Genomic DNA, 21,710 nt, shown 5'->3' with positions numbered 1-21,710 from the left:
TTTCCAAAGCTGTTACATCATTTCACAGTCCCACCAGCAATATATGATAGTTCCGTGTGCTCTGTATCCTCACCATTTGGTATTGTCAGGGTTTGGTTTTTTAGTTTAGTTTTTTTGTTTTGTTTTGTTTTGTTTTGTTTTTAAGGCAGAGTCTCACTCTTTCGCCCTGACTAGAGTGCCATGGTATCAACACAGCTCATAGTAACCTCAAACTCCTGGGCTCAGGTGATCCTCCTGCCTCAGCTTCCTGAGGAACTGGGACTACAGGCATGAGCCACCATTTTAATAGAGACAAGGTCTCACTCTTGCTCAGGCTAGTTTCCAACTGCTGACCTCAAGGGATCCTCTGGCCTTGGCTTCCCAGAGTGCTAGGATTATAGGCCTGAGCCACCTTGCCTGGATGATTTTTTTGTTTTTTTGTTGTTATTTGGTTTTTTTGTTTGTTTGTTTTTGCAGGGGGGGCAGGGATTTTAGCCATTCTCATAGGTGTAAAGAAATGTCTCACTGCAGTGTTAACTTGCATTTCCCTAATGGCTAATGATGTTAAGCACCTTTTCACATGCATATTTGCCGTTCATATATCTTCCCTGGTGAAATGCCTGTTCAAAATCTTGCCCAATTTTATTGGGTTCTTTATTTTCTTATTCTTGAGTTTTGAAAGTTCTTGTATAGTCTAGATACAAGTCCTGTGACATAGACATAGCAAATATTTTCTCCCAGCTTATGGTATGTCATTTCATTTCAATGTCTTTCAAAGAGCAAAAGTTTTAAATTTTGATGAATCCCAATTTATTCCTATTTTCTTGTGAATCATGCTTTTGGTGTCTTGTCTAAGGCCTTTGTGCCTAATACACTGTCACAAAGATTTTCTCCTATGTTTCCTTCTAGAAGTTTTTGGTTTTATAATACATTTTACATTTAGGTCTATGATCCATTTTGGTTTGATTTTTGTATAAGATGTGAAGGTTGGGGTTCATGAAAGTCTGGTTTTTCCAGCCCCATTTGTTGCAAAGTAATGTATTTGGAGTGGAGGGGGACTTTAAAAATTTTAATATTAACACAATAATATCAGCAGCTCATTTGTTGGTTAGAAAATATCATAGATTAAACCCACTGAGTAAAGTGAGAGAATCTGAGTCAAAATTTTGTCTTGGGAAATACAAGTTTCTTCTCATCCTTGTCTTATTTAAGAGAGGACTTCATCGGTTTTTTTTATATATATAATGGTAAAATATATAACATAGAACTTTCTGTTTGAGCCATTTTTAAACATACGATTCAGTGGCAAATTCACCATGTTGTATGACTGTCACCCCTATTCATTTTCACAACTTCTTTGAAGATCTTTCCAAACTGAAACTCTGTCCCCATTAAACAATAACATCCCATTCACCCCTTCATCCAGCATCTGGTAACCTCTGTTCTACTTTCTGTCTCTATGCATTTGCCTATTCTAGATACTTCGTATAAGTGGAATCATACAGTCTCGGTCCTTCTTTCTGTGTCTGACTTATTTCACTCTGCATAATGTTTTCAAGGCTTATCCATGTTGTAACATGTGTCAAAATTTTATTCCCTTTTAAGGTTGAAGATTTTCTACTATGTTGTATGTTATAGTTATGTCATATGTTATAGTATGTCCATTGTATGTATCTACCACATTTCGATTACTCATTCATCTGCTGATGGACATTTGACTGTTTCCATCTTTGGCTATTGTGAATAACGCTGCGGTGAACACCGTGTGCCAGTAGCCCAACACTGCTGCTTAAGTCTCCTCCCCAGTTTGAGGAGGTATAACCCTAGGAGTGAAATTGCTGGGTCATATGGTGACTCTATGTTCAACTCTTTGCAGAACTATCACACTGTTTCCCACAGCAGCTGCACCATTTTACATTCCCACCAACTATACAGAAGGGATCTGATTCTCCACATTCTCCGTTATTATCTGTTTTGTTATAGTCATCCTAGCAGGTGAGAAGTGGCATCTCATTGTGGTTTTAATTTACATCTCCCTGATGACAAATTATTTCAAGCTTCTTTTCATGTGCTTATTGGCCATTTATATATCTTCTTTGGAGAAATGTTTATTCAGATCCTTTGAAAACGTTTAATTATATCTGTCTTTTCATTATTGAGTTGTAAGAGTTCTTTATATATTCTAGATATAAGTCCTTTATCAAATATACGATTAACAAAATATTTTCTCCCATTCTGTCAGTTGCCTTTCACTTTCTTGATGATATCCTTTGAAGCATAAAGTTTTAATTTTGATGAAGTCCGATTTACCTATTTTTCTAGTTTTGTTGCTCATGCTTTTGCTATTATATCTAAGAATCGATTGCCAAGTCCAAGGTCATGAAGATTTACATCTATGTTTTCTTCTAAGAGTTTTATGGTTTTAGCTTTTATATCTTTCATCTAACATTTAGGTTTTCGAGTTCCTTTTTGTGTATGGTGTGAAGTAAGGGTCCAATTTCATTTTTTGCATGTGGCTATCCTGTTTGTTGAAATGACAATTCTTTCCCCCACTGAATGGTCTTGGCACACTTGTTGAAAATCAATTGACTATACACGTGAGGGTTGTGGACTCTCCATCAAACTAATGTTTTTTTTAACTTTATTTCTTTTTGGTCACCCTCTTTCATTAATTATCTGTATGTTATCTCCCTTCCCAGATTATAAATGCCATGTTCTACAATTTTTAGTACAATGTCCTGCACATAACAGGAATTTACTCAATAGTTGCATGAATGAATGAATGAATGAATGTAAATGCTCCTTTCCTAGACATCATCATGAATCTGTTCAGTATTCCTATTCCCTAGAGTAACTAACTCCACCAAACATCCCCTGCTCCAGGGACAGATTACTGTTTGAGTTTTAGGGAGCATCAGAAGCCTGCCACTAAACCACACCAAGTAGACAACTTACACTGGAAATAAAAGTTGTGAAAACCAACTGCTCCAGCCAAGTTCTGTGCCAGTGGGGAGAGACACCTTCTTCCTAGTCCACAGTAACTAACATTTACCTTCTCTTTTAAAAGATTACAGATTCCGTCAATGGCAAAAATGACAGGAAGTTCTGATGAACTGTGATTTGAGCTTTCAGCAATAAGAATGGAAATCAAAGGAACAGGCAAAAAAATGTGTTTCAAGAAAAAGGAACCTTAAGGGTTATTTTTAAGGGACAAAATTCAGGTAATGTTTACATATGAACATGACATTTTAATTGTTGGTCCAAGAAAAGGGATATCAATCATTCCTGTAACTGCTTTTTAAATTTGTGTGGTGATCATGGGGGTACTGACTTTTATTTTTTTTCTTTATTAAACAAGATCTTTATTTAAAAAGTTTTCTTTTTTAAACCTGCATATTCCTGGCAGGTAGAGTAGGAAATTGACATAAGCAAAATATAATTATGGGTCATTCAGAACCCACAAGTTACAAACAACAATTTCTCTTGCCACAATGTTTCCCGTCCTCCTGTAGGTATATATTTTATTTTTATACTCCTTTATGATCTACTTTTCCACATACCAAGAATACTATTAATGTCAAATATATTGGATGCCATCATTGTTACTGCTGTATAGCATTCCAGGACATTGAAGGGCTGTATTTATTTAACCAAGTCCTTATTTTAGAACATCTTTTACTCTATAAACAAGTCTGTAATGAACATCTTCCTCTGATTCTGATTTAGAAAAGTGACTGCAGCCAGCAATCTGATGACTATTTTTATTAGGAAACACTGGTATCACTCGTACTGGAATTAATTTCTTACACTTTATTCTCCAAACGAATTAATTTCTTACACTTTATTCTCACACTGAAGTTGTTCATCAAGACAGAGATGTTTACTGCTCAGGGTATATTATAGATCATCCTTAAACTTAAAATACATTTTAATAAAATTTTTCCTTCAATAAATTTTGAAATAATTCTAGATTTACAGAAAAGTTGCAAAGGACGTAGAGATCCCAATATACCTTCACTTAACTTCTCCTAAAGTTAACATTATAAGTTACTGTGGTATATTTGTCAAAACTAAAAGATTAATATGGTATAAAACTTAATAGAGGTTTTAACCATCTAAAAGGAAAATTTTTTCATAGATAAGTATGTAACTCAGGAGTAGTAGCTAAAAAAAAAATCAGGAGCCTCTTCTTGTGGGAATATATCTACATATAGAAGCCCCCTCTGGTGTCAGAAAGTCAAGAACAACATTGCCATTATCAGCTTTGCAGTATGATTCACCAGTGATGTATCCCAAGTCATGGAATTGCTCACGTACATTCTACTTGGTTTCCGATAACACTGATCAAATCATCTCTCCAGAACATCACTCTGTACAATGCAAGCCAGCTATACAGAGTAAGCCACTAAAGCAATTTCTTTCCCTTGCTCCTAATAATTCCTAAAGCACTTTATCTGCTCTTATTGTTAAGTATCTAAACTCAAAACATTTACCCGTTAAATATCTTGTTCTCATGTTTAATATTCAGATAAAATGACCAGAAACCCAACTTACACCTTATATTCTGTGACCAAAAACACTGCACAGCATCATGTGCTACCAGTGGAGGGAGGACTCGTAAAGTCTATTTCTTCCTATTTAGACAAAGAATTCTGACCCTAGAAAGGGGAGAGTTTTACCCCAGGGCTGTCCATAGCCGGTATCCCCACAGGACTGGGACCTAGAACTTGGGACAACTGAACTGGCATCTTTTTCACTACATGACTCTGCCTTTCCTCTAATTCTCTTCGGACAAGATTACTTCTCATTAAAATTCTGCAAATTGTATCCTATAATTATAATCACATTTCAACGTCCTGCTAGCTCAAAGCCCGAATCAATCTCTCTCTTTCGTTTTTTAAGGTAAAAATTAGTGTCATGGAAAGCCACATTCTTAAGTACAAAACCGCTTCATCAAAAGGTAAATACACCCTCAGGAATAAGACCTATTTCTTATGTGTATTGCTTCCCATTTGATAACAGACTTTAATCTACAAACACTGCTAACTACCATGATAAGGTTTGTGATCCAACTAATAATGACTATATTTGATGACAAAAAAAAAAAAAACAAAACTGAAAGTTTATGATCTTTTTAGATCTCTAATTCCTAGAGATAGTGATGTCCATGTCTCTAATTCCTAGAGATAGTGATGTCTTTTATTCTCTCACGTTGCAAGCTGTTTTCTTTTTCCTAACACTTACCACAATTTGTGATATGTTTGTATATCTATTTATTTAATGTCTTCTCATTACACTGAGAGCTCATGAAGGTGTAAATGACCATGGCATACCCAGGCCCCTGCACAGATTGGTGACTACAGGATCACAAAGACAGTACCATCCCTTGGTACAGTGACTCCTTTTCCTAGATCACTTTAGATGTCTAGAAATGTACATATTAACATGAAGACCCTTAAGCTTCTATTCCTCATCTCCACAGCAGGTATGACCATGTGTAAGGGTGTCAGAGCCATAGAATGGTCCACACAGTGTCCAGGGTCTCTACGTTGACACATCTGTTCTTTCCACCTAATGGTTTGTTATTTGACAAATGACCACTATCCAGAGGGGCTAATAGCATGTCAACTTAGTCATATAAAATGGCATGATGATTTTATATTTATCAAATTTCAAAGCCTAACTCTCTATACCTATGTTGGTTTGTTATGAAACTAATAAATGTTCATTGAAAAAATTATAAATATTCAAAATAGAAAATTCAGTAATATTTCTACCACCTCTCCACCCTCACTACCCCCCCAGACACAACCTAATATTTTCTCTCAATGTGGAACATATATTTTAACAAATTGGAATTATATCATATATGCCATTTTATGAAGTGCTTTTTACATATGATGTGATGAAAAGCTTTCTATGTCAGTAAATACTTTGTTGTCACCATTGCTTTGGTTAGTGATGCTTTGATTTGCTGAGACTAAGCAATAAACCCTTTCTTTTTAATAGTACTGATGTTAAGAGACAGGTAGTGACTAGTTTGCTGCAGCATATGTGAGGAAGCTTCTACTCTGTGCTATCTGCTGAGCAGTGTGAACTCATGTCAGGACAACATGTAGAGACCTCCTGTCAAAAGGTCACATAAAACCCACTGGGGGACTGAACGTTCATTTTTAACTGCCAGGAAATGCTATTGATTCAGATCCTGCTCACCTCCTAATATTCTGCACTAATACAAGAGCTTGAGTTCCTCATTTGCAGCTTTAATTCTACACAACAAAATAGAATTCATTTATTCCTATCAAGTATCTGCAGAGGAGGGAAGACATCAATAAAACATAATGGCACCAACTGGACGTTCCGTGGGTTCTCTGAGGTGCTCCCACATGGCCACCATGGGTACACGTCTGCTCACGCAGTAGTCCCCACTCGGCAGTTTACAGAATGAAGAATCACCTCATTACAGAGCGCCACGCTTGCATGCGCTCCGGTCCACCTTCCCTCCTCCGAGCCAGGCCTGCCCTCCCTTCCTGGCCCCCTGGGTTAGCCAGGCCTCCCACACGCATCACCCTCCTGCTCTAAAACACAGGCAGGTGGCCTTATGCTTTTAGGCGACCTAGATGCATGATGGAAAAGATTATGAGTCACAAATGTGTGAGAATCTGCATAAAAACATAGATGCCCTCTTGTTTCGTAATCATGGCTTAAGACCAGGCCGGGGCAGGGGCTGCTCCGGCACCATCTCACTCTGCACTGCCCGGTGCCCCGTGCAGATGGCGACTGTCTGCAGACACTGCCAGACGCGCCAGTCTCCGCCTGCGACCCTCCTCTCGGCACCAGCTGGCTCGGAGCCGCCGCGCCCAGCACGCATTCCCGTGTGGTCTTCAGTAAGCGCCGCGGCCACGCCAGCCTCCAGGCCGATGCGGGACGGACGGACAGAGGAGAGAGCCCAGTCCATGGCCTCGGGGAACTCACAGCCCCGTCAGGGAAGAAAGCACGGAAGCAGCGTGCTCAACGTGGTGACAAGAGAGGCGCGGCAGGCACAGGGAGTTTCTAGCGGTGGCCCCATCCCAACTTGAGGGTGGAAGGGCTGCCCCAGCCGCCCCCAGAGGATGAGCCCCGGTTGGCTAAGAAAGGCGAGGGCAAGAGGGACGGACAATGCAGGGGATAGCCACGGGAAGACTGAAAGGCGAGATGCTGAGGGCCTGAGAGAGGGCGGCGCCTGGCAGGCCTGTCATCTCTGAGCTCGAGGGGACACCGTGTGAGGCGTGGGCAGGCATGGTCCAGACCGTGCTGGCCGCCTCCTCTCTGCGGCCTGCCCTGACTGCCCCGCCTCACGCGTCTAACCGCCCCTGTGCCCCTGCCCTGCGCTGCATTCGAGCGCTATGGAGCACAGGAGCGGCCGCGCGCTGCCCGCTGCTCACCGGCAACGAGCCCGAGCCGGGCGCGCAGCGCTCCACGCAGTGTGCGGTGGAGGAGCCGGCCTCACGCAGCCTGCTTGTTGTGCTGAAGAGACTGCTGGAAATTCTCACCGCGGGAGCCAGCTGGCCGGCCTCGACTCCTGAAAACTCGGGGCGTAACAGGTAGTTTAGGGAACCTTTCTTCACGGACAAACGAAGCTTCAGGCTGGACAAAACCAACACCTCAGGGCACGCCCTGGTCACAGACCCCTGACCGTGCGGGGCTGGGCCAGCCACCCACCGCAGGCCCCCACGCTCGTCCTCACGGAGGACAGAGACAGCTCCCCGCACGAGATGCTAGAACTCGGAAAAGTTTCCATTTTGAGGACGAGACCAGAGCTGCGCTCGGACGCCCGTGCCCGGGGTGCAGGGCCGCTGGCACCGCACGGCGCTCTCCGGTGGCAAGGACAGTGGGATGGGGAAGGAAGTCCCCGAAAACCCAACCTCCTTGTGCCGCAGGCAAGCAAGGCCTCTATGCGAAAGCCCCACCTGCAGGGTGCGAGCAAAGTGCAGTCTCAGCACGCCGCGGTCGTCTCTGGGCAGGGCATGGCACCAGGACAGCGAGACACAGAGCGTGTCAGGGTCCCATACCTGATAAGCCCTCGGTCCCTGGGGAAGTCACGCAGCGCGGCTTGGGCAGGCATAGTAGCTGGGCCCTCCTGTTTGGCCCGCACACGGTGAAGGTCGCCACTGCCAGCCGGCCGGCAGCCGTGGCGGCTGGGAGGTGTCGCTCGCAATGAGTTCCAATTCCTTCGATTGCCAGTCAGAATCTGCACCTCACCCTGGCGTGGACTTGTGCATTCCGCTCGCGTAACTGGAGGTAAATGAGTCATCAGAGTGACACAGCTGATCTCCTCACCGCGGGAGCCTCACAAAGGAGGGGCAAAGCTTCGGGGAATGGGGAAACAAGTCCATTTACAGCAGTGAATTAGATATCTTCGCCGGGTCCGTGTACATTAACGGATGCTAATTTGATTCTTGTCAGCTCTGTAGCTGGGCTGTCAATACCAGAGGGTTCTGGGAAGGTGAGGGAAGGGCACAAGCTGGTAAAAGTGGCACCGGCTTGGTCCCCAGGGCAGTGTGCAGCTTGGTCCCCAGGGCAGTGTGCAGCTGCCTCCCCTGGCCCTGGGCTCTCAAGGACACGGCCCGAAGGACAGGGGGGGCACTGGGTCTCTGCCTTTCTGTGCCACCTCTGCACCGTGGACCAGGGCCTGGGGAATACAACAGCTGAGGAAGAATCAGATCCCGGTTTGAAAGCGGGAGCCGCACACGGGCGCAGGCCAGATGGCGCTGGGGCGGGCAGTAGCTCACCAACCCAGGTCCACACGGACTGTCCCCGCACAGAGCCATGGGCGGAAAATCCAGTCAAGGACGGCCGCCTCGGGGGCCAGCTCTTCCAGAGACAGGTCTAAAGACACAGCAGCTGGGTGGCCAGAACACAAACGACCTGAATCTCCACCTTAATCTAGGAGAAATACACAGAGGAAAACGTCAAGGTCCTCCTCCCCCTCTCCCCCAGCCAGGCAGTGCACTGCCCCTCCGGGCCCTCTGGGTCTCCCTTCCCCTGCGCAGCCACGCTCTGCCCTCCTCCCCCGAGGCCAGCCTCGCCTCTCCAGTGTGAGCCCTGCGGACTGTTCACTCCTCCTCGCGGGGTGGCAGGAGGGGGAACGTTCCAGAAAGGCAGAGGGCTGAGGAGCATGTGGGCAGCCCCCCATCCCTGTGGGTGGGGTCTCCTCACTAGGGGTTCAGGATATCTGAGAAAGAATTCCATCTGATTTTCACTAACCTTTTGCTGAATATTAGTAATGCCTTGGATTGTAAAGGTAAACAATAAAAGTAGTATTAGAAGAAGCTACAACTGTAACCCCAGTGGAAATCAGATATTTTCCTACCATATTTTAGTGGTTGCCAGTATCTCAAAACAGCATTCCCTTTTACCGCTGTTTTGAAATTCAGCTTGCTGTGAATCTTGCTATTTAAGGTGTTAACAAAGAAGCACATAAATCACTATGTCACAAATTTGGAGTTTTTAATATTTTGATAATTGTATTTTATTATAATTGGGTTTCCTTATAATTCTGTGCATTTTGTAAACTTGAAAATACTTTCTTCCTAGAGGGAGTCTGTAAGTTTTAGTCTGTCAAAGTGGTTGGTGGCATAAAGGAGGTTAGAACCCCTGCCTGGGGGAGGGGCACGTGCCCTGAGACCCAAAGGTCTGAGAAGACTGCCCCTGCAAGGTGTGGAAGTGGGGTGCGGGACACAGGCACATGCTATGACAGCTCAGAGAGGGCACAGCAAGCCAGGTTGCAGAGTGTCTGTCAGGCACCAGGTACATCATCTGAGGGGACCTCGGAGGGCGGGTGCAAAGACGAGGTGGGCAGGCCTCTGCCCGAGATGCCCCAGGGTGGTACAGGCTCATGCATCAGCGAATCTGTGGTCGGCAGCTCACGGATGGCCCCCAGTGGTCCCTGCCTCCCGGTACTTATGCCTTTGTGCAAGCAACCCCCTTCCCGTGAGCGTGGGTTAGACCTGGTGACTTCTTCAGAGTGAATAAAGCACAACAAAGGCAAAGCCATGTCACTCCCGAGATTAGATTACAAAAAGTGCCTGGCTTCCCTCCTACTGTCTCACTTGCTCACTCCGCTGGGAGCCAGCTGCCACATTGTGAGCGGCTGTGTGGACATGCCACGGGGCAAAGGTCTGAGGGCGGCAGACAGGAACCGAGGCCTCAGATCAACAACCACGTGAGTGAGGCTGGAAGCAGGTCCTCCCCTGGTTGAGCTTTCAGGTGAGACTGCAGCCGGCAGGAGGGCCTGGACAGAGGGCCCAGTTAAGCTGCACTCAGATCCCCACCCCACAGAAACTGTGTGATAATAAGTGCTTGCTGTTTTAGGCCACTATATTTTAGGGCAACGTGCGATACGACAATAGGTGACTAACACAACGACCCAGAACACAGTGATGAGCAGAAACAGCGACACTGGGTGCTGAGGAGAACGCCAGCCCTCTCAGTTGGCAGCAACGTGCGGGAGGAGTCTGAGGAGACCTGCACTTGAAGTGGGCCTCCAGGATGAGGGTCTCACAAGAGAAGATCTCTCAGCAGAGAATTGGAAAAAAATAAAAAGAAGAAAAAGAACCCATAAGAAAATGAGTCAAAATGATTATGGCCAGGAGACAAAGTTATGGGTTTCTCTTTCTACCTCATGCATTTCTCTATTTCCAATATATTTCTACACAGATAGAAACAACTCTAGAAATATTGAAATATATATTTGTATGTTTCCCATGTTTTCTGCCGTTTATGCATACTGCTCTAAACAAGATATCTTTTAAAGAACGGGCTGGGTCTCATACTTACGTGAGGAGAGAAGGTCCTTCCAGGGACTGACGCAGACGAAGACAGAGCACAGCACACTGTAAGGACACGTGGCACCTATGGGACGGACGACAGCGCTACTGCCCAGTCACGCACCTCACGGCACCCACACCATCTGTCACTCAGCAGTATGATGCACCTGATTATCCGGTCTCAATGACAAGGGACCAAAAAACGCTGGTTGCCCTAGCGACAAGGCCACCTCAGCACAGATGCAACCTTCCTGACCCTTAAAACAAAGCTTACCCTTACAAGAGGAGCTTACACCCACTTTATAAAAGAAACACCTGTAACTGACCTGGACTGAATACAGGTTTAAGAAACGGGGACGAATCCCCCAAATTCTGAGAATGGTCTCTGGATGGAGACCCTCCCGGTCCAGAGGTCATCTGACCCCTGACTCTCCCTGGCCCGGGCCCTAATCCTGTTGTCTATGTGGCAACAGTGCTGCCAAAATAAACTGCCTGGGCATCGGTGCCTAGGACTCATCTTGCCGCAAATGGCACCAAAGGGGGAGGTTGCCCCTGGGAGAACCCTGAACACAACATGGAGGAACAGAAGGAACAGAAAATAACGTAAGTTATCTGGACGACTGGTGGGTTACAGAAATCAGTGGGAACCGAAACAGGGAAGCTAGAATGGGACCAGAGGATGGAGGTGGGTGTGTGAGAGACAGAGAGATAGAAGCAGAGGGAGAGCACATCTCTTGTCCAGTTTGTGGACAGCTGGGAAAGGAAGGAGGGCCCAGCGGCCAAGAGCAACAAGAAAATCCGGGCCTCCTCTCCAGCCAATAAGCACAGTTGGGTGGGGGGAAGAACGACCAGGACCTGCACATACCCGCAGGCCTCCTCACCAAACGACGCCTGTGCTGGGCGTGTGGAACAACAGAAATCTGCTCTCCATTCTCCAGGGACACGTCTACCACGGGCAACGCAGGATCAGAGCGGACCAGAGAGAGGAAGCCGAGGGACATTTGATCTGTTCACCAGAGGAGCGGCTGGAGGTCCTCACGGCCCACGACAGGACCCAGAACGCGGGGTCCACAGCACAGCCTCTCACTGTCTCAGGCACAGGGCTCCGGAGACAGCAACGCCTGGAGGAAGGGGGTCAGAGGTGGTCGGAGCCACTCAGCCCCACTCGCCTGCACAGGTGCGCTCCAGGGCCCCTGGCGACAGCCAGTCCACCAGGCCAGGAATGCTGAGGGGTTCTCGGGGGAAGCCAAGGAGCCAGGCCCAGGCGCGTTCCGGACAAGGGTCTGTGGGAAGGAGCCCAGAGTCCTCACCACCCTTCTCTGGCCAAGTCCGGAGAGCGCGGAAAGAACAAAAGAACCTGACCATAGCTTTAACAAACCTGAGAACAGGGCTCACTTGCACCTTCTGTTCCCAAAGCAGTGTGGGAAGCCAGTAGAGCCCAAGTCCTCCCACCATCTACAATTAGACGCTGAAGATGTGTGTGTCGGCGCAGGTGCCTAAAGAGCCGCTGACAGCCCACAGCTTCCCCGCAGGTGCAGCAAGAGCAGAAAGCTCCCTCATTGTCTGGAAGCAGCTTGAGCGAAGCTCATGGAGCCAGCAAACCTGTCAAGCCTGCCAGGCAGGTGATGCAAACTGTAGGTAAAAACGTAGAAGTGACTCCACGTGAATAGACAACTGTGGCAGCGGCTGGCCATGCCCCCTAACATCCAGGGTCACTCCCCACACACAGTTCCCAGCGGCCTGGGATGGGCAGGGCCATGTGCTTGGCTCTGGCCCATGGAAGTAGGGAGCTGCATGTCCCACCCCCACCCATGCACGTAGGAGCCACAGCTGGAAGAGGCCTTCCAGCTCTTTCTTCCCCACCTGGGGGACTAGAAGCTTCGTACGGAAACAAGATGGACACGGCCAGCTCCCTGATCACCATGTGGATGAAAGAGGCCCTGGAGAATCACCTAACCCATGGAGGACTTGCCTAGGCAAGAAAGAAGTCTGCATATATGCTACTGAGATTCGGAGTAAGTTTGTTAGCTAGCACAACCTAATTTCTCCTGAATAAAATCAAAGACAACTGGGAGCAAGGATGTCTCCACGGACGCCATCACAGGTGACAGCAGAGCACCGGAGGCCCATCCACCAGGGTGCTTTGGCTCTACGTGGGTCCTTGGAACTTGGACACGACTCAGGGAGAGTGAGAGAGAGTACCATGAACTGACTCGGATTTCATTTCAACACTTGGCAGAACGGGGGCTCAAACTAGAAATTAAGTTCAATTAGAGGAAAAGAAAGTGACTTTTTCTGTACACCTCAATTTGTGGCTTGAAAACTGAACCTGCTCCCCAGATGTCTGTATGACAAGCAAAGCAAAGGCCAACTGGCTCTTCTCTAGCTGTCTGCAATTTGGCCAAAGGAGGTGATAATTTCTCATTTCAAAGAATTGTAGCATTTCAGGATGAAAGGGGACCTCCAAGTGCCGGGATGACACACAGGTTTCATCTCCAGTGCCAAGTCCAGTGGGTTAGTGTGACCTCCTGGAGGGCCACATCAAAAGGATTCTAGGACCGTCTCCAAGCTCAGTGGGGAAGAGCGGAGGGTTGATTAGCAGGGTCTGCCAGGGGAGGGCAGAATGAGAGCACATGAACAGGGAAGAACAAAAAAAGAAGCAAAACAAGATGACCCCAAGAGCCCAGCTGCGTAATTTTGTAAGTGGTGAAGTCAAGGCCCAGAAAACATGCCCACCACTCTCCAGACACATGGTCCCAGAATCAGGACTTGAGCCCTCATCTCTCAATTCCAGTTCACTGTCACTTAGAAATAATTACTTCTAAAAATGCTAATAAGATACAGCCCTCCTGCCTCTCTCCCACATCTCTTGGTAGCTTACTGTTCCTGATTTTATATAAAAATAATGCATATAACTAATCTCTCAAAAACAGAGAAATTTCTCCAACTAGTGACAAAAAGGAAAATCAGAGAGACTTGAGCTTAAGAGGGACTCGATGCACTACTGCTGGCTTTGAAGATGGACAGAGACTATGTCGGAGGGGTGAGGGCAGGCTGAAGGAGCTGGGAGATGCCCTTGGCAGACAGCCACCAAAGAAATGGAAACCTCAGTCCTGCAGCTGCGAGGAACCGAGGCAGCCAATGACCTGAGCAAGCATGGAAGAGCATCCTTCCCCAGAGCCGCCAAGTACGAGCTCGCCTAGACGATGCCTTGACTTCAGCCTTGCGGTATGAGCACAGAATTCCGCAGCACCCTCCCGGACTTCTGCCCTGGGAGATGATAAAGGGGAGCTGCTTTAAGCCACCTGGTTTCTGGTCCATTGTTACGCAGGAGTAGAAAGCCAATGCTGAAATGTGTCTCCTGAGGGTGGTTGACAAAGCCATGGCTGAGGCCTGAGGACTGCCGTGACCCTGCTGTGGCGGCAGTGGTAGAAACCAACTCACAGGGTCCGGTGAATGTGTACACCAGGTCGGTTACTTCCTGCAACTCTCACTGGACAGCATTTGTTTAATATTTAAATAAAGCAAGGTTTGTGTGGTTAAAACAACAACAGAAGAAGCTAAATCATCTCCAAAATGAAGATTATTAGCCAGTGCTGTCTATTAAACAAAACAGAGAAAACAAATTTATTCTCACTCATACTTACAAATTCAGCACATAGATAAGTTCACTAAAGGCTGCTTGAACAATTTAGCAATTGAGCAGAATGCCAAACACGGTATGAATTTTTAAAATGCTTTCAGGCTCAAGCCCCACAAGGTCTGAATTAAATGGTGTCCGCATATGGTTTTGCCCATCCTCAAACCCGGACTATCTGCTTCAGGTTCTAGTGTAACAAGCCAAGGAAGGCTTTCATCTATCTGTTCCCCAGGCCCAAAATCCGATAAATATTATTATTACTAAACAATGACAACGCAAAAGAGACCATGTGTGGAGGTCTCTCCCCATGTGTTGGGGCCTTTCCTACGTATTTTATGTAGTTTTAAGCATCTTTCATCAATCAAATTCATGAGACAAACAATAAAAACAAAAGCTATTTCCATCCCTGAAACTGTTCTACAAAGCTGCCTAAAGTAATGCATCCATCTCCTTTCCTCCCAGGCTCCCTCCCGCTCACCTGGGTGCCTGGTGCAGACGGCACCCTTTTCCCACCTCTTCCCTGGCCAGTCTGTATCCCAGTCCCAGTGCCAGCCAGGCTTGGCCACCCCGTGCGGCATGTTCCTTCTGCGCTTTGCACAGTGATGGCGGCTGGCACTCCTGCCATTACACCGCGCCAGTCACGTGTGGGCGTGTCTGCCTCCCTTTCCGGAATGTGCAATCCCAGGAGCGGGGTCCATGGTGATTAGCCCTAGCATCCCCAGCTCTTAGTGGGTGGTACATAGTAGATGCTCTTTTCTTTAACTTACTCTTCATCAAAATGCAGAAAACAAGCAAGCAATAGAGGGATGGAAGGAGGAGAAAACACACACATGAACAAAAGAAATTATTAAAAACACTGCCAGAGATGGAGGAGCAGGCAATCACAATAGCAAAGAGGGCCCCCCACACACAGAGATCCAGCAAAATTTCTTCCCCTCTGACATCCACAGAATTCCAAGATGGAATGGTGGCTCTGAAACACAAAAGGGGCCGCTGTGTTTCAGCAGCGGGCCCCTTTCACCTGTGTCTGCACCAATCAGTCATGCACAATGGGCCCCAGGCTGTGGTTTGGCCACTCTGCTTTCCTTGCTGAGCTGGGCATGGACTCAATCCGTCCCAAAGGTGAAGAACCAAACCAAGCCACAGCAACTCTTCTTTCCACATAAAGTCCTCCTGGTCCAAAAATAATGAGAAAGATCTAAACCCACTCCATCCACTGGTTTCCCTTCTGAAGCCAAATACTTCTACAAGATTCTTGTGCTATTAAGATCTCAGAACCACTGCCTTCAAGGTTACCGTTCCCCAGTGCTTTGCTCCTCATGTCCTGTACGTAATGATGAGAATGCAAAGAGAGGCCAGAGTTCAAGTCCCAGCCGTGCTACTCACTAGCTGGGTGGCCCTGGGCAAGACCACCTTTTCTCTCTCTAGGCCTCAGCTTTCTTATCTCCAAATGGTGACAACTGTCCTTAATTCACAGAACCTTAGTGAGAGCAAAGTGAGCTTGGGCACACACCTCCGTACAGTGGCCAGCAGGCAGAAACACTTAGCAGTGGCAGCCCCTGGCCATGACATCAGCAGCACTGAATGACCCCGGAATGGCCATTACGTGGAGGCCGTGTCAGACAAGCTGTTCTTTCACAGGCCAGCAGCTTCTTTCTCATTAAAAAATCACCATATGAGATTTTCCTTTAAACTTCTTTTTCAAAATTCCATGCCACAGCTCAGAATATCAATGTTCCCAATTGCCAAAGCCAGCACGCTGTTCTGATTCTGAATATAAACGCACACCGACCCTAGGTTTCAGACCATTAGCTTCTTTCCTTTTCCTCCTTTTTTTAATCATTTCTAACTTGGAGCAACCAAAGGAATTTATATTTTGAACATTATAAAAACACCCCCGAAACATCACTTGCTCCTTGGCTGAATCTTTTTGTGCCATTAGCTTAAGCCCAAAAATCGTTATATGGATGAATTGCAAACCCATGAAAATCGTTAAGTGTTTAAGATGGAAAAAATAACTCAGAGCAGCGGGCTCTGGAAAAATTACTTAGAATATCCTATCCCACTGCCACCAAAACACCACAGGTACCTCATCTTCTGTATTTCATTTAGGGTATATTCGCTAAGTTTCTGGTCACATATAGCACAATTTTGGGCTCCTGAGAAACAGTGACTACATTCCATTTGGGTCAGAAAGGATACATTTCATTCTCTTAAAAAGAAAAAGACAAAGTATTGGGTATCTACTGCATGCTAAGTATGTTCCTAAAATTTTCCAAGCTCTCATCCCAGTGACTGGAAGAGAAAATCTACCCTGCACTTCCAATGGGGAACTTATGAACTCCCTAAACCATGTATTTAAATTGGAACGAGTAACCCAGGGCAGGAGCTTCTGGTTTGTCACTGCTTCCTCTGCAACTTCAGCAAGTCACTGTCATTAAAGAGCATTTATAAAGGGTTACTTAAGGAGGCTGAGTACCGAAAATATCACCGTGCAAGACACAATCTGTAAACCGTAAGAGCTAAACACACACTGAGGACAAGTAAGTATGCAAACACAGTGTTTCCCAAACTTCTATTATTTGAGTCCCACCGTCACACTTGGAAATGTCTGAACACCACCTGCAATCTTTGCTTCTGAATAAACTCACATTTTCTTCTCACCATCTACCTTTACCTCATCCTAAAGCTGCCACGACTATAACATCATGGTTGCGCTAGTCATTGACACCACTCCCTCATTTCACACTAAAACATATGCATACTATTGAAATATGAGGCATCTATGGCCCATGCTCAGGGAAAGCCTAAGGTAGAGTATGAAAAGGACAGAACAGTGCTGCTAAAGAAGCCACTGGCCTCTCCACACTCCCCTTATGAGGGCCTGCTTTGCTGCCTTCACAAACCATTCACATGTGCCGAGTTTCTCCTGACTGGGTCACTGGGTGATGACAGAGCAAGCCAGGCACAGACCCTCGGTAACTGGGAACTGGCAGAGGCCCGACAGGCTGGACAGCACCCACAGGACGTCATCCTGCATCGTCCCTTTGCCCTTTGGCCAGCAAGGCCCCGCCCAGATTAACACCTAAGGAGAGAAAGGGCATGCCCTGGCTGCCAGCATTGCCTCCTCCAGCCTTGAACCCCGTCCCTTAAGCACGGACCTGGCTGCTGCTGCAATCGTTCATCCACCCCGTCGTCCACCCACTCATCAGCAAATAGCACGCACACACCAACGACTGTGTGTGGAAGTGGAGACCCTCATGCTAGCCCACTCCGGGTTTGTGCTCCTGAAGAGACCAAGGCAGCAACCCAGCCCTCTGTTCTCCATAACTATAACCAGATGCCTTTAGCCAACCTCATAGCGGGCAGAGTTAACACCAGGCAACATTAAACTCCAAAATCCAAAACATGTGAATTCAGGACATCAGCATTCTTAAGACGGTTTATACAACTCCTTGATGCCCCATCTCATTTCTCTTTACTTTCCATTTCAGTTATCTGAAATAACAGAAAAAATATTAGTCAATTTATGATTGACAGCAGCTAGCATGCCACGCAATTCCAATGATAAGAAGCGTTAATAAGATTCATGCCTGATGTCCCTCATGTTAGTTTAATACACCATAGAGATGGCTAAAGGACTTTTCACTTCTACAAAGCTCAGACCAAACTGGGCCATTTTCTGGGTTTGGCAACAACCAAAAATTTCCAAGTCACTGAGTTAAGTTCCATCCCCTAGACCTAAGAACTTTTTCCACTGCTTTTAAGTATGATTATATAAAGAAAAAAATTGCCCCATATTTTTCTAATTCCTGTGTCCCTCATTCATCAAATGCTTTCTCTGAGAGCTATTTGATTTCTAAGAAGTCTTTTGAGCATTTTAAGTCTTAAAAATGTTCTTCCCTCTTTGAACTAGGAAGTTGTCCTTTCTGCTAACAGCACACTAAACTTGAACCTCAAAAGGCTTCAGGTCAGTCTGAAATTTAAAACTGCTTAAAGTACAAGTGGGTTCTAACCCAAGAGAAAAAGTATATTTTTTCCACTTTTTTCCTTCATACATATGTCAAATGTGAAAGGCATTACTTAAAAGGACAATGCATCTCTTAAAATGTGGACTTTATATGCAATGAAAGAAAACTTCGTAGCTTTCAGTTCAACTGACAAAAAAGCAAAAGGCCATAATTTAATTTATCCAAGTGTTCCTAAAATAAACAAACAAATAAATAAGAGTCATGTCCCTTTCACAGCATCTGAAATAAGGCCACCAGCTGTACCGAGCCCATTACAAACTAAAACATTGAATAAAATCTCCGGTCACCATCACTTATGGGCTCCCCTTCCACTTCACTATTGATAGCCAGAAAAGAAATTAAAGAAAAAGAAAAGGGTAAGACATTAAACTTTTTCCAGTCCTAAACTGAAAGATTATTCTAGGTCCAAGGCAAAGAAAAGATGATCAGGCCCCCTTGATCTGAGCCTTCAGAACAGCTAATAGTATCTCAGAGCTCAAAGCCAAGTAACTTACACTTCCTTCTGTCCTTAACCAGTTTCCTGATTTTCAAAGAAAAAAAAAAAAATCACAGACACTGTGATTATCTTTCATCATTACACAAGGCACATTAAATAAAAGAGAACCTTTCCATTACTTCGTTTTTCAGAAACGCAGAAAAATCAGCCCACAGAAGTGATACAAGGACAGGAAGTAAGAGCAGTTTCCCGAAATGCTGGGCTGTAATCTTCGTAATCAGCCAAAGACACCACCCACCACATCTGGGTGGGCACCAGAGCCAATTATGCTAATTATGATTGGGCTGGATGAATAGCAAATCTGCCATATTGTGGCTGGGCAGCAAGTGGGGATAGCACACGGTGCTGGGTCGCTTCTTTCTGCTCATGCAGACATAACATAGAAGGCAACATTATCACTGCAGAACAGCACATTTTCCTCTAACTACAGCAATGGACCCACATTAATAATACAGCTGAACATTATTCTAATGTGCAAGAAAATGGAATGAAACAAAGCACAGGCTGAAGATCACATAATGCCAGAAGGGACAAGATTCCTACTCTATCCGGTATGGATATCATTCATGTCTTGCATAGGTAGTCACTCAGCATTGTCCTCTCTCACTATGAGCCTCATGAGGCCAGGTTATGTGTCCATCTCATTGCTGGGCACTAGCTGAGAACCTAGCATGCCAAAGATGCTCAACAGGTGTTTGCCAAATCAATGCATTGACAAACTCACAAACCAGCCCTCACGGCCCCTCAGTGAAGCAGGTCCCATCATGTCACATGCTGCTTCATAGGCTGCACTTAGCATTCAAGGTCCCAGAAATGATAAGTGCTAAGAGAAGCAACAAATCTTGGGCTCTGGCATTGCATTACCTGGCTTCAAATCCTGGCATCACATCCTGGCTCTATGGCCATAAGCAAATTACCTTAACTCTCCATGTCTCAGATTACCTCACCTGTAAAATGATGCTAAAAATAACATTTACTCTACTGAGATGTTCTCACGATTAAATGATACGATCCATGTGAGAGACTTAGTAGCAGTAGTATAGGTCCAACAAACGTTAAGCACTCAATACATATCAACTATTTCTCCCTATTATTTTTACCATTCAGAATCAATAGACAGTCACCACAGTATAAATGTCCAATAGGATTATGAGTAAGGACAGCTTTCAGCAACTAAAACTAACCAACTACTTTACAGGTATCAACATGAGCTAATGTAAAATGTACTATGGAATAAAATAAGCAAGTTGCACTATGATACACACACAGTATGTGCTTGTGTTAGAATGATGCAGAAGCTTTTTATAGGTACACACACGCCAAGCACGCATGTGGAAATATGACACGGTTCCTCTGCAAAGTAAATCTGTGAATCAAGCACAGTGGTTACCTGGAGTGGAGGGAGTCCAAAAGAGCTCAAAATATCTGTTGTGTTCTAATTATAAGCAAATGGATTCCTGAATTCTTTACTTAAATTATAATTAAAACATTAAAGAAAACTTTTCAAATGTATACCAAAAATAAAAACAAAAAGGAAACAAAAAAGAAAAACCATCTCCTCTCCCAGCACTGGGAGGGAGCTTTGCCACATGGCTGCTGGACTGAGGGACCCGCGATGACTTGGGTAATGGCTTCTTCTTGGCTGGACCACAGGTTCTGCCTGACAAAGAACCCACCTGCCTTTTCGCTACTCCTGTGTCCCCATCTTCAATGGCAGTGCTTGTCACACATGGGTGCTCAGCAAATATCTGCAGATTGAATGGATTTAACAAAAAAAATTCCAAAATCCTTTAAGAAATTTGAAACAGTCTTTCATTTTTGGGTACCTTTTCTGAAAGCCTAAACATATTTAATTATTTAATTTTCAAACAATGAGGAAAGACTACTGACCAATCAGGGTTTTAACCAGCGTGTTTAAATTATAGACGTTTGTGACACGGAAGAGTAAATCCCCACCTTAGACTGTAAACTTTCCTGTCAGGGCCCACCATGGGAGGAAATGTTTTATCATCCCACTCTCCCCACTTTGGGAAACTCTCTCTGCCTAAAGGGTACGTCCTTTATTATGACTCCCCATCTCACACCATGACCTTGGAGACACAGTAAGTAGCTTTCCTTCCCCGTCCCCCCACAACCTGAGATTGTGATATGATATGCAGACATGGTCTACTGAGTCCTGTAGCCGAAGCAAACACATCAGCAAAATCTACCCACCGCTGCTATAGATTTATGTCGGCCCAGCAATTATGCAGCCTGCCACGGGTTCTGAGAATACGCTAACGTGAAATATAGAAGAACTCCTTAGAGACCAGCAGTGAAATAATCGAAACTCCAGCTCCCTTCCCCCAGCCCCCAGCCCAACTACCTTCACAGCCCTCAGGAGACCCTGGTGGGGCTGCAAAGAGCCTCCTCCTTAACTGGTTTATTGAGATGGGAGGGTCATTTTCAAGTACACTGGTGGGATTTGTACAATTCCAATGGTGAGGTATCAGGACCATGCATCCTACATTTTCCAGCATTGTCCTGATTTCAAACATTATAGCACGTTGCCCCTCGGAGTACATTTGTACATTTTGGACCATACCCAACCGTCCCCCTCCATAAACTAGGGTAGTGTGGGTTAAAATCTAAGACTTGCTATCACGAACATGCAAGCCCACAGAACCTTCTGAACTTCGGCTGCCTGTGATAAAGAAGAGAAAGACTTTCCATCTGTTTCAACCCCCGCAAAAGAACATATAAACAAGGAATTTTAA

General features: G+C 45.6%; 1 protein-coding gene across 3 annotated transcripts in view; it reads right to left on the bottom strand.

Moving 5' to 3' along the window:
- CACNA2D3 (calcium voltage-gated channel auxiliary subunit alpha2delta 3) overlaps positions 1-21,710 on the bottom strand; it is an 859,261-nt gene that overhangs the window by 697,514 nt on the left and 140,037 nt on the right. The window contains exon 1 of one of the 3 annotated variants that reach the window (XM_076008655.1): positions 8,031-8,516. The exons of the other annotated variants lie outside the window; for them this stretch is intronic. The gene's annotated coding sequence lies outside the window, so the exon portion shown is untranslated. Of the gene's footprint in view, positions 1-8,030; positions 8,517-21,710 lie in introns of those variants that run through there. 3 annotated transcript variants of the gene reach the window in all.

This window comes from Microcebus murinus, chromosome 1 (assembly GCF_040939455.1).
Source record: "Microcebus murinus isolate Inina chromosome 1, M.murinus_Inina_mat1.0, whole genome shotgun sequence".
NCBI classification, from domain to species: domain Eukaryota; kingdom Metazoa; phylum Chordata; class Mammalia; order Primates; family Cheirogaleidae; genus Microcebus; species Microcebus murinus.
Note: the sequence above shows the minus strand (reverse complement) of the source record. Positions and strands in the feature narration are given on the sequence as shown.